The sequence below is a fragment of the Magnolia sinica genome, chromosome 17 (assembly GCF_029962835.1).
Source record: "Magnolia sinica isolate HGM2019 chromosome 17, MsV1, whole genome shotgun sequence".
NCBI lineage: Eukaryota > Viridiplantae > Streptophyta > Magnoliopsida > Magnoliales > Magnoliaceae > Magnolia > Magnolia sinica.
Genome location: NC_080589.1, coordinates 27,390,653 through 27,405,271, shown reverse-complemented (window position 1 = coordinate 27,405,271; position 14,619 = coordinate 27,390,653). Strand labels below are relative to the sequence as shown.

The window sequence follows — 14,619 nt, the reverse complement described above, 5'->3', positions numbered from 1 at the left end:
AATCAGTGTTTTAAATATTTGACGATATCGGCCGATATATCCCATGATATATCTTGTATCCCACTTGTGCGATACGAAATGCACAGGTAGTGCCGATACATCCCACTTATTCGATCTAGTGAGCATTTTCAATTTTCAATCAATGTTTTTGTTGCATGTCATGTTAAACCAGAGTTAAATGGTTACAAATCTATGATTCTTCAGGTTTTCTATGAAAATTTATGGAATTGGAACTTCGATTTTGAGATTTTGGGGAGATGGGTCAAGTCGCGGAAATTGAGAAAAATAAAAAATTCTCAATTTCTTACAAATCAGTTGCAATCTTTGTATCCAAACACAAAATTAAACATGTATGTAACTTGATCTAGTGATTCTTTTTTGGCTTTTGAATGTATCGCTTGTGTTTCCATACATGTCTTCTTGTGTTTAAAAATTATATGAATAGACTTTGAATATACTTGCATTAGTCTAGTTGGAAAACACATATATTAGGACCCTATACAAAGGAAACTCCTATTATGTGCACTTTTTTTTTTTTTTGTAATGTTTTGATTTCTAAGTGTGTATTGATGTCTTTTTCAACAATCCCTGAAGTTTCATTGAAAAATTCGACCAATTTCCCAATGTTCCCATGTTTCCCAACGATAGCGATACATTACGCGATATAACTAATATATCCCATGCGATAACCGATATTTATCTGTATCCCAAGTGTGTGATACATTACGCGATAACGATATTTAAAACATTACTTGTAATGAAGGAAAAATTGCTCTAACTGTAAATTTCAGGAAATATTATGCACAGGGAAAATTAAGGATCTCTTACCAGTGAAACCAATGTAAAAACCATGAAAAAATGTCTGCAAAGGAGGGGACAAATAGCTTGAAATCACTTAAAGCCAAGGGTTCATGTAGAGCACGAGTAGAAACATCCCACTTCTAGTATTTCTAGTGGCAGCCTGGCGGGGAAATAGGAAGTAGAACTTTGTTTTCGATGAGTGGACCAGAAGGGGCTTCCTCAAGCTTGTATATATAAAAGATTAAAAAGCCTAAAGTTCCTTAGAAATCTAGGCTGTTCATGTAGTTTAATCTCAACTTTTAAAATACCCAGTTACTTTTCTGAAACATTTGGACCCATGGAACTCTCCAATTAAGTTCTGTGTACAGATAGATATCTTTGCTTTCTGAAGAGAGCGAGCTCAACGTATCTAAGAATGCTCATGACTACAACTAAATGTATAGCCCTGGGAGTTTGCATATACTGATTAACCACAATAACATATAAGGCAATATTAGGCCTAGTGATGATGGGAGTGAAGATATAACTTTAGTTTCTCAATTCCTACCAAATCATCACTTGTAAGTGTAACTACTATGCCATCCACATATATAACAACTCACAAGCACAATATAGCTAGATGTAATATGCCTTGAGAAAATTAAATGATCTACTTTATTCCTCTTCATTCCATATGATATCACCACACTACTGAATTTTTCAAACCAGGCTCTTAGTGACTATTTCAGCCTATAGATAAGACTTATTTAATTTGCACGCCTTGGAAGACTGCCTTGAGCAACATAACCAGGAGGTTGCTCCATATAGACCTCTTGTAATTCTCCATCCAGGAAAATGTTCTTCACGTCTAGCTAAAAGAGAGAACAATTGTGATTGACAACTATTGAGATAACAAGAATTGACTTTGGCCACTGGAGAAAAGGTATCCAGATAATCAACTCCATAATTTGAGTGTAGCCCTTGGCTACCAACCTAGCCTTGTAGCAATCAATTGATCAATCAGGCTGAAACTTAACTGTGTAAACCCATCTACATTTAGTTGGTGTCTTACCTGATGGAAGATCAGTCAACTCCAATATATCATTGGAATACATGGCGTTCATCTCCACATCCATAATCCATTTCCAATTTGCATCCAACAACACATCTTGAATTGTTGTTGCTCCTTGAAATTCTCCATGTAGAAAAGCATTCTTCCTGTCTAGCTGAAAGAGAGACCAGTTGTAATTAGCAGCTATTGAGATAACAACCTGTTTTGAATTAAGTTTGGCCACTGGAGAAAAGGTATTTGGATAATCAACTTCATAATTTGAGTGTAGCCCTTGGCTATCAACCTGGCCTTGTAACAATCAATTGATCAATCAGGCTAAAACTTAACTGTGTAAACCTATCTACATTTAACTAGTGTCTTACCTGATGGAAGATCAGCTAACTCCAACATACCATTGGAATAAATGACATTCGTCCCGTCATCCACAACCCTTTTCTAGTTGCATCCAATAATGCATCCTGAACTGTCTTAGGAATAAAAACAACAGATAAAGCAAGAGCAAACTTCTGATAATTGGTGGATAAGTCGTTAAAGGTGACAAAATGGAAAATAAGATACTTGAACACAAGAACTTTTGCCTTTACGAAAAGCAATAGGCAGATCAATGACAACTTTGGTGTGCCGCAACGGCTGTTACGTAAAAGTAATGGTGCTAACGGTTATGACCCAAATTGGGGCCATAATGGATGTAACCTGTAACAGTCCATAACGAGGTCAATACAAGTTTTTTCCTTAAAAAAAAAAAAGAATGAAAGAAAGAAAAGAGATGTAGCAGCTGTTACGGCAGGTTTTAATGGCCATTACGGCCCGTATCGTAGTGGTAACAGTGGTGGTCATTATGGCCATCGTTACCATTATGACACACCTTGGTGACAATGCCAGTAGACATGGAGACTCTGGAACCTCAATAGGTACAGTAGCTGACAGTGGAGAGGGAGATGAAACGGTATGTACTACTTGGTCTTTTGTCCTTTTCTTATAATATGTCTGCATGAAATCCCTCTGTTGTGGTGACTCAATAACAAAATCTAATGGAAACACATTTGGTAGAGGAACTTCCGCAACTTGCTCAGATTTAATATAGAAATGAACAATATTTAAAAAAAGGTTACATCAGCTATCACAAAATATTTTTTAAGTGAAGGACAATAACATCGATAACTTTTTTAAGTGTGTAACCCAGAAAAAATGCATTTAATAGGACGTGGTGCTAGTTTATCTTAACTGGGGCCTAAACAGATGAAGAAAGCAGGTACGGCCAAACACTTTAGGAGGTACAACAAATACTGGCTGGTCAGGAAACAAGGAGAAAGGTTCTTTTCCATCCAACACGGAAGATGATATTCTATTTGTCAAGGTTGACGTGTGATAAGGACTGCATTACCCCCAAAGGACCATGGAACATTCATTTCCACCAACAAAGCACGAGTAACTTCAATCCGATGTCTATTCTCGCATTCAGCCACCCCATTTTGTTGAGGTTTATAAGCACAAGAGGTTTGATGAATAATACTCTTAACTTCATAAATAAGACTAAAAATAACGAGACATAAATTCCAATGTATTATCTGACCTAAATATGAATAGATTTGTACAAAACTGAGTTTTTATTTCACTATGAAAGTTCTGAAATATAGAAAAGACTTTTGACCTGCGTTTCATAAGATAGAATCAAGTTATTCTAGAATAATCATCAATAAAATGACCAAAATACTTGAAAACTAACAAACTAAGAACTTGAGTTGGTCGCCACTCGCCACGCATCACAATGAATGAATCTAAATAAGACATCACTCCGATGATAAACTCTAGAAGTCAAACTGACTCTATGATATTTACTCAGCCGACATGTTTTACACTCCAAACTTAACACTTTGGAAGAGAAAGAACGAGAGTCTGTAGCTTCTGGAGAGATGATGACCTAAAAGACGATGCTACTGATTGCAAGACCTTTAGGAAGTACCGCAATGCCTATTGATTCTTTTTCCAGATGGTACATACCATTCTCTTCTCGTTCTGCCTGTCTTGAGGTCCTAAAAAATGTGGTGAGAAGGAAGGAAAGCGACAACAATTTAGAGATTTTGTTAGTTCACTTACAAATAAAAAGATTACAAGGAAACTTGGGGGCATGTAAGACAGACGATAAGGACATAAACGCGTTAGGTTGAGCAGTACCAAGTCCAATAATGTGGAATAAGGTACCAACAATTAATGTAACAAACATATTAGATGAAATGTTAGAGGAGGAAAAAGAACTATGGTTACTAAAAATATGATCAGACAGCCCATAATCAATTATTCAGGTATAGGGATGATATGACAGGAGATATTATTTACTTGAATGGGCCAAAGTGGTTGTAGAAGTGAAAGGTATATTGTTGGATGCAGAGCCATTTGAAGAGAGGACCGTACATAGTCTTTTCGTGATAATGTGACATTAATCTGTTCACCACCAACATTTGGCGAAGTAGAAGTAGTGGATCTACCATCTGTGAAAACGTTATCAACCACAAGTGCTTGATTGGCCTTCAGAGGCCTCTCATGAAGATCCCAATAGAAGTCCACAAAATGGTTTGTTAGGCAACAATGAGTGCATACACGATCTTCGTAACCACCATGACCACCTTTACCTCCCCCGGCATTTTAGCACCTCTGCCACCACTGAAAACTACTACGACAGGTTCATCCACCACGACCTCGACACATACTAGTGTAACCAGAAGAAGTAGCCCAGTGAGTGCATACACGATCTTCGTAACCACCATGACCACCTTTACCTCCCCCAACATTTTAGCACCTTTGCCACCATTGAAAACTACTATGACGGGTTTGTCCACCACGACCTTGACGCATACTAGTGTAACCAGAAGAAGTAGCCAAGGCGGATATATCAGAACTAGTAACATGAGCACTGTCAGATTCATTCCTAACAGAAACTCTCCAAAGTCTAGCATAAAATAAACCTTTACAACTGAACGGATTGATGTACCACCCAAAATTTGATCTTTAACATACTGATATTCTTTTGGAAGGCCAAACAAGAGTTTCATAACTTTCATGTTTTCCATATGCTTTTTCATAAAAGTTACATTTGAAGTAATGGAGTGATGGATTGAGAGTTCTTCCCATATGTTGGTTAGTTTGGCAAAATATTCACCAAGAGATTTATCTCCCTTCTGGAAAGAGAATTTCCTCATGTAATTGATACACTTGAGAGATATTATGTTTAGAGGAGTACACATTTTCTTGGTATTGCGCACATGCTTCATGGTATTTAAGAACATCAAGTTGGAACTATAGGTTCCATGTTGTTCCACAATAAAAATCGAATTTAGGCATATGATCACTGTTTCGACAAGAAACAAATGTGTTTTGATAGGGGAGATCTCATTCAATAATTAACAAAGAAAATAGAAGAACATTCATCATCATAGATTTCATTAATTTTGAGTTTCAATTACATCATTGTGTTTCCCTTGATTCTAAAACAAATTACAATGAATTAGCACAACGACATGAGAAAGAAGTAATCCAATGGCAATTTTGGTAGCATTTCGGCGTGTTTTGCATACGTCGGAGTGATAGAGGGGTTTTGCGGGTCCAAGATCCTCACTTCAAGCTGACATTCAATTATATTTATATATATATATATATATATATATAAAAGAGGTCGGACCGTGAAAGAATCCACAAAACTGCAAAGAATAGAACTGTGGGGACACTTGTTGCGCCCATATACAGTGTACCCTATTGTGAGGGTGCGCACAACACATCTCCTGTTGCTTGGGTCACAACACATCTTCTGTTGTGCGGGTCAGCACAACTCATCTTCCCAATACCTGCTCCTCTTTCTCTTTCTCCTTGCTCCTGATACCTCTCTGAAACTTCTAATCCTTAAATGAGAGGGGGAAGGGGGTATTTATAGACCTTCCACGTGTGAGACCTCAATTTATATGCCATGGGCCCCATTTCGTGCAACAAACCCAATAAACCCGCGCAGTAGGTCTGTTCGCGCAACAAGTCTGTTTCCGCGCAACTGCACTCTGTGAAGTCTATTTCCGCGCAACTGCATTCTCGGTGTTTGTTTCCGTGTAATTGCACTCCGTGAAGTCTGTTTCTGCACAACTGCACTCTGTGAAGTTTGTTTCCATGCAATTGCATTCTGGATGTTTGTTTCTGCAGAACAGGGACTGGGAAGTCTATTTTTGCAGCAACAAGGATTGGAAAGTCTATTTCTGCAGCAATAGGGACTGGGAGGTTTGAAAATGTTGCAAGAAGGATTGTGAAGTCTGGAAATGCTGCATGAGGGTTTGCGAAGTCTGGAAATGCTGCAGGAGGGACTGAGAAGTCTGAAAATGCCGCAAGAGGGACAGGGAGGTCTTAAAATGCTGCAAGAGGGACTGAGAACTATAAAAAATGCATTTTTTGTACACCAACAGATACCCCCTCGATCCTTCTTTGATTTGTCTATGAAATCAAATGGAGAATCGATCTTCTTCTGCACAAAAATCCTTTCATGACAGAGAATGATTCTTCATAAAGGTAGAGCTGATTGCATACCGGAGAAGTATCGCTTGAACGGAGAACTCAAGAGTCGAGCTCGAACAGAAGACTAAAGAATCGCATTTAGACGGAGGATCGTGCTCGAATGGATTACTGTCAAATGAATCATGGTTGAAGGAATCGAGCTCGAATGAATTGTGGTTGAAGGATAACTGGATGATCACCTCCGAACAGAGAATCATGCTCGAAGGAATTATGCTTGAATGATGACTAGATGGTCACGCTCGAACGGAAGACTAAATGATCGTGCTCGAACGGAAGACTGATTGATCGCACTTGAATGGAAGACTGAATGCCCCCAGTTAGAAGCACCTAGTGAATGCTTCAATAGGGAGGATAATGGCGGCAAGAATCAATGATATTTTTATAATTGGCGACGCTTCGTATGAGGTGATAATCCTTTGGCGATTCGCTGTCATTTGCTAACCATTATTGTTTATATCGTCATTATCATTATCAGAGATCCTTTCGATCGTTGCTTTATGCTGGGCTTTCGCGTTGGAACGTTGGATAAAACGAGCTTTTGGAGTAGATGGAGCTTTGGATAGGGCGAGCTTTTGGAGTGATAATATTATCTTGTCGAGGCGAATATCAGTTTGGTAGCAATAGTGGTAATATCATAATAGATGATGTTTTAGCGATCATCGATGCCTTCTAATAATATTTCATAGTCGGTGATCATTGGCAATATCACCAATGACCAACGATATCTCGATAATCGACAATGCTTTGTAATGTATATAAGGCGATCTTTCTTTGGCAGTTTGCAAGAATGATTCTGCCGGTTGACCAATATAATATTCAGTCATAAGAATGATACAATGTGGCTTATATAAATATTCCTTTATAATCATCGCTTGCTGAAAATAATTTGCGACTTGATAGGGCTTTAGGCCACTACGTGGTAGTGTATAAATGTTACCTGATCTGCCTCCTTTTGATTGGGTGAGATTTTCTCTGAGAATCTTCACAATCAAAACTATTTTACCTTTCGAGAACAATAATTTTGATAGGATGAATATCTGTAGGCATTCTGATGTCCTATTCATTCTGATCCATAGCTTGATAAGTCTTGTTGATATTATCTTCAGTGATAATATACTGATTGTCTCATTTAGGATTTGAACTTGGCCCTGGTCTTGTAAGTGACCTTTAATAAATCGCAGTATATCACTTTTCTTAAAAAATTATACATGTTAAATCTCTTCGTGTCTTGATTGGCATTATAAGCCTGATAATTGTTGATAATCTGGATATAATTGTCGCTCAATAAGTCTTTGCGGATAACTGGCCAGGGCTCAGAGATACTTGGCGGTGATCTGGAAATATTTCAGGATATATAATTTCAAAGATACTTTTGAAGGCCATAGCAATAATCCAATTGCAATAATAGTCCCGGGCTTGAGCATCGATATATAATAACTCAACCACAGTAATGATTCTGCCCTAGTGTTGACCTGCAAAAATTAGTATCGACAATTTTCGTCTAAAAAAATAAACAATTACCTTCTTTGGGATTAGGTGGATTGAGAATTTCGTCCCGTTACTTAAAAAGTACATGAACAAATTTTTAGAAATTGTCTTTCTTTGACTCTTCCATTTGCTAATCATTATTTGTCTTTACTTCACTGAGGAATGAAGACCCATGAATATATATGACTGAAGATTACTCTGTATCAAGATTACTTGTCTTATTATGCTGTTACCTAGCTATTCTGTTTTTCTTCTTGCGCATAAGCATGATGAACCATACCAACACTAGAATCCTATTCCCTTTCTCGAAAGATTATCAATGCTTTGGACTCACCATTCTTCTCTTTCTGTCATGTTCTTCCATCACAATTTCTCCCTTACTGATAATCTTTTGTAGCTTTTTCATGAGGGCATTACAACTTTCTGTATGATGTCTAAATGTATGGTGATAATGACAATAATCCTTTCCCTCTTGTCTTTTGAATTTCTCCGAGGTGTTTTAGCTGAGGTAATTCTATACTCTTTGTAGCTAACAGACGATTCATTATAGGAAGTATGTCTTTCCTTGTGAATGCATACTTCATATGGTCTTTATATTGTCTAGACCTTTTATATATCATCGTAACCGTGTTTTAGCCGAGATAATTCGATACTCTTCGTAGCTAACAATTGATTCATTATAGGAAGTATGTCTTTCCTTCCGAATGCATACTTCATATGGTCTTTATATTGTTTAGACCTTTTATATATTATCGTAACCGCACGACCGTTTCTATCTTCTTCATCACTATTTCTTTCGTTATCCTGATAATCTTCCTTCTTTTCTTCTTTGCTAGTGACATTGGCCGATGTTTCACGAAAACTCTGGTATAACGACTTTATGTAAAAAACAGATACTTTTTCAACCATCTTTTCAAGAGCATGAGCCTTTGTAACTAGATCACAAAAAGTCTATATATCTGCACTAATCAGGTTACATGCCACTTCTGGTCTTATGCCTCCTAAACATAGCTTAGCCTGATCTGATTCTCTTGAAAGATATCGACATGATGCCCCCAAGTCTTTCCATCGATTGATGAATTTGTCAACTAATTTGTCTTCTCGTTGGCGAGCAGTGACTAATTCAGTCAAACTGACTTCTTTGTCGGAAGAGAAAAAGTTTGCCGTAAAAGCATTTTGCATTTGTTCCCAAGTATGAATAGATCTTGGGGTTAAAGTTGAATACCATCTGAAGGCTTTTCCTGTTAGAGATAACCCGAATAATCGTAAACAATATTTAGGAACTTTAGAGATATTTCCCATCATTTTTGTGAAGTGCATCATATGCTCTTTTGGTGATCCGTCCCCATTAAACTTCTTAAAGTCTGAGTGTTTGAAATCAGCAGGAAATGACATTTCTACTATTTCAGGGGGATATGACATCTGATATTGGAACCTTTTATTCTAATTTCGTTCCTTTTCTATATGAATGGTTTCGATGACCATCTACCTGATTTCTTCCTGCGTTATGATTTGATCAATATTAGGCATAGGCCCCTGAAATCTAACCGCTTGTGGTTGTTGCCTTTCTATTTGTGGTTCAGTGTTGTTCACGGCAGTCGTAATTGTTGGAAGATTAGGGATTCTTTTAGCAACGTACTCACTGGCGAAGGCTGATTAATGTCTGTCGACAAGACTTCTATTTCTTTATCCTTCGATTGTCCTGATATTGAAGGAGGAAACGAGCATTGCATTGCTAGTGCTGTTGAAGAAGATGAACTACTGTTTGATTCGAAACCAGCATATTGTCGCTTCGAAGGACTAGCTGACTCAGATCGCAGTATTCTTAATGCATGAGTTTGCTTTAAATCCTTTATAGGGGGGGATGTAAGTGAACATTCGCTCGTCGCGATGGCTTTCCCTTTATTCTTCTGAATTCGTAATGATTCTACGGAAGATGTCTTTACGGTTGTAGTTGACAGTACTGGAAGACCTTCTGGAGTGACTAGTTTTTCAGTCCTTCTCGAATGAAATGATTGCGTGACTGAGGCAAGACCGCGTCTCGCGACATTTCGCATAATCGACCCTCTAACCGTACTTGGCGGGATGATATTTCTTGTGGGGGCAGATCGAACCCTTCGTCTTCTGGATGTTACTATCATCCATCCTTCATCGTCCTACTGTGCTGTTGTTGAAGCAGAGATCATTCCGGACATCACATGACATCGCCTATTCCTGTTCGTAGTTGATTTTACTTTCTTTGGTATTTTTTGTGGTAGTAATCACGTTTTGTCGATGTAATCCACAACGAATCCATTAGGTGTGAAGTAAACAACTACGTCAGTCGGGAGAAAAGTCATTGCGGTTATGTAAAGACGGGATACTTGCTATTCAAAGCATAGCATTAATTGCTTTGATTAAATCAACTTGTACTTTGTTTTAGAGATGAAGAGGAGGATGTTCCCGTTGAGAGGCGCCATTTTGGCACCGATTGATGATAATCGTTCTTCAAACAATTTCTAAGTAAATATTGAATGAGTTGTTGCCCTAGTGGAGTCGCCATTTTGTTTTAACAAGAAATAAATGTGTTTTGATAGGGGAGATCTCATTCAATAATTAACAAAGAAAAAAGAAGAACATTCATAATCATAGATTTCATTAATTCCGAGTTTCAATTACATCCTCGTGTTTCTCTTGATTCTAAAACAAATTACAATGAATTAGCACAATGACATGAAAAAGAAGTATTCCAATGACAATTTTGGCAGCATTTCGGCGTGTTTTGCATCCGTCGGAGTGGTAGAGGGGTTGTGCGGGTCCAAGATCCTCACTTCAAGCCGACATTCGATGAATATATATATATATATATATAAAATCTCCCCATGAGGTTGAGTTGTGGGCCCCACCATGATGTATGTCGAACATCTACTACATCAGTCAGATGCACCATTCCATAGTGGGCCTAGGGCTTAAAAATCAAGTTAATCCGTGACTTGTGTGGGCCACACCACATATAAAAGTTGAGAGGGGTTACACTCCATTAAAACATTCATAATCATTTTTTGGGCCCACCGAGATGTGGTTCACAAATCCAGCTCATCCATTATGTGGGTCCCACTTGGATGAGGGGTCAGACCAAGTTTCAGACGCATCCAAATTTCAGGTGGGCCCCACCAACTGCTTTTATATGTTTTAGGCATGTCTTCAAATGATTTTAGATGGTATGGCCCACCTGAGTTCCGTATACGGCTGATTTTTGGGATATCCCATAATTTAAAGGGGACCCATCAAATGGACGGTGTTGATGTTTGACATACATCATGGTGGGGTCCACACAGCTCGACCTCATGGGAACTCATGAGGTCGACCGTATAGAACCTTTTCTCATATATATATATATATATATATATATATATATATATATACACACACACACACACACACACACACACACACCGTGAAAGAATCCATAAAACTGCAAAGAATAGAGCTGTGGGGACACTTGTTGCGCCCATATATAGTGTACCCTGTTGTGCGGGTGCGCACAACACATCTCCTGTTGCGTAGGTCTGCACAACATGTCACGCCCTAAACTCGGAAACCGAGCTCATAAAATTCTCGATCGCCGAATCCGGCGCCGACAGCCTCCGTAGTACCCCATTCTCAGCTCCCCGCGCCCATTCGCCAAGTTCCGATCCTGGGATGCTACGAGGAGGATTTTCAACGTCAGTTTGATTTATAATAAGCACAACCAAAGGCATAACCCACAAACAACAACTAAAAACTCCATCACATTTTCACTATGATAAAAAACTTTACAAGTACAATGAGTATGAAGGGAAATACAATGATAATGGACAAAAGCTCCAAAATAATCTGCTATGCGCTCCTGCCTTAGCGCTGATACGGTCCAACGTCACCTGTACGCAACGATCGTGTATAAGCTTATAGAAAGCTTAGAGGGTGGTGAAAGTGTGTGCTCAAGGTAGTAATACAATTATGCAGATCAGAGTAATGTGGAATATGCTGATGAATCCATGAACACCGTTAGCCGTACCAAGGCTATGCGATGCAAGACATGAATGATGTCGGCTATACCAAGGCCATGCGATGCGAGATGCAACTCAAGCATACAATTCCTCATCTGAGTCCACATATCAATATAGTTCAACTCTGGAATATAATCGGGGTCTAGTACACTCTAAACTGGATTGCCGCCCCATTGTGCGTAATAAGGCGAATGGAAGAGACCTTACTATCCGCCTGCCAATATTAGGCTCGGCTTGTCGATAGCGGACCCATTCCTCAAGCTGGTCAAACTCAGCTTAGCTTTGCCCCCTCCTCTCGGGCGGGTAAGGCGGCACCCCCTTCCAACAGACCACAACACAGTGGAAAGCGCAGCCTTCTGGTAATTGACACTCGGCGCTCGTGCACCCACTCGGTCTAGACGTTGGAGCAACCTCCTGGTACCATAAGGGTTTAGGGACTTTCACCTAGGGATATCTATAGCACCCCATGTAGAACAAGATTTCCGGTATCCAATCCTGCCAACCACGATACGCCTGCGGAGGCTATGACCCTGATGTCGTTAGGGCGTTCAGTATACATGTCACACAATGCAAGATGCATGAATCACGCAATCCAGTCATACGGTAAACATGCGCGTATCGCACGCTCAAGTGGGCAACTTCCCTTACCAGGGAGTCCATAACTATCTGCCTAAGGGCATGTGCGATGATTAATCACTCATCTCATCACAAACATGCAGATAATGCGTATGAACATGTATTATGATGCTATGTTGTGATATACTCATAATCGGAATCGATAGTCACATACGGCGAATGGGGCCCACTTATTTGGGTTAACCCACACAGAGAATGGGCCTAACAAGGCCTAAGGGAAGGTCACAATGAGGACAGTTAATCATCATTGCCCATCAATGTGGACATCTAACCAACATTGCTCCCAAGGAGTGGCCTACATAAAGAATTCATACATAATGTAACCGCCACACATACATCACATTGGGCCTCGCTCATGGGCCTCACATACATCGCATCGGGTCGATTGAGTGGGCCGATCAAATGGGCCGATTCGAATGGGCCGAATCAAATGGGCCGAATTAAATGGGCCGATTCAAGTGGGCCGATCAAATGGGCTGAATCAAATGGGCCGATCAAATGAGGCGAATCAAATGGGCCGAATCAATGGGCCGAATGTATATCAAATCGGGCCCACCTTTATGTATTTTTGAGACCCGACTTATTCATAAGTTAACATAGAGATAGATGAAATAAAAACAAATATCAACTTAATTGGAAACTACTGTGGTTCTTAGGGATTGAACGGTGGATGTCACGGTCCACTATTTAAATGGTGGGGTCCACTTGGACTTTAGATCTAACCCACTCTTTTGTTCATCCCATAAAATGATATCTCAAATGGTTCGACGGTGTGTATACAATACATGCATCATGATGGGTCTCATAGATAGACGACATGGATGGAATAGGTGGGACCCACGGAACTTGCTGCTGTGTACAACAGCCGGGCCCGCAGACCTGCTGACGTCTAAAAGGGCAGCCATATAGCCGCCGTACATGCAGCTTTGCTGCCTTTAAGAAGAGCAGAGGTGGGTCCCACGTAGGGCCCACCCTTATGCATTAAATATATAACATATAATATATAAATATAATATATACATGCAGCTTTTGCTGCTTTATGAAAGAAGCAGAGGTGGGTCCCACGTAGGGCCCACCCTCATGGATGTATATATCTATCACACACATATATATATATATATATATATATAATATTATATTATAATATATAACATATCATATTATATATTAAAATAATATAATATAATATATTAACATTATATTAATAAAGTGCAACGTCCAGGCCTTGGACGGCCTGGACATACACATACATCAAGGTAACCCACACGTGGGGTGGGTCCCATCGTCCAGGAATGGTGGACGGTTTGGATAACATGTACACAATGGGGTGGCCCGCCTAAATGGATGGACAACGTGGGTGGGTCCCATGGACCCCACCGTCAGTCCACACCTCTCTGTTAGCCACCATACAAGGCAATCAATGCCAAGACCTTAGCGTTGAAACGAGGTAGCTTTCACTCAGCCTACCACTTTAGCTATGGATCTGGGCGTGGATACATGCATCAAGGAGGGCCCCACACGTGGGGTGGGTCCCACTGTCCAGGGACGGTGGAGACCCACACGCATCACGGTATGGCCCATCTAACGGGTGGACGGCGTGGATGGGTCCCATGGACCCCACTGTCAGCACCCACTCCACGGTTAGCACACCCACTGTCAGTTCACCTCCACTGTTAGTTAACACTTCACTGTTAGCACACCCAATGTCAGTCCACACTTCACTGTTACCACACCCCCACGTCAGTTAACGCTTCACTGTTAGCCATACCCCACTGACGGACGGTGTGGGCATACGCCTCATCAAGGTGGGTCCCACATGGCCCACATGTTTGGATCAGCCTGATATTTGTGTTTTACCCATGTCCAACGGCGACTGCTGCTGGACTGTGTATGTTCCACCCATGTAAACAGTGGGGTCCACATCAATGGGCTGCATGGATAAGGTCATGCATCAAAGTGGGCCACAAGCCATCATACACAAAAGAAAGGGGGAGAGAGAGAGAGAGAGAGAGAGAGAGAGAGAGAGAGAGAGAGAGAGAGAGAGAGGGGAGTGTAGGGGAGGGACCC

General features: G+C 40.1%; 1 protein-coding gene across 4 annotated transcripts in view; it reads left to right on the top strand.

Moving 5' to 3' along the window:
* Nucleotides 1–14,619, top strand: part of LOC131231646 (uncharacterized) — a 77,419-nt gene that overhangs the window by 24,460 nt on the left and 38,340 nt on the right. The gene's annotated exons all lie outside the window — the stretch shown is intronic.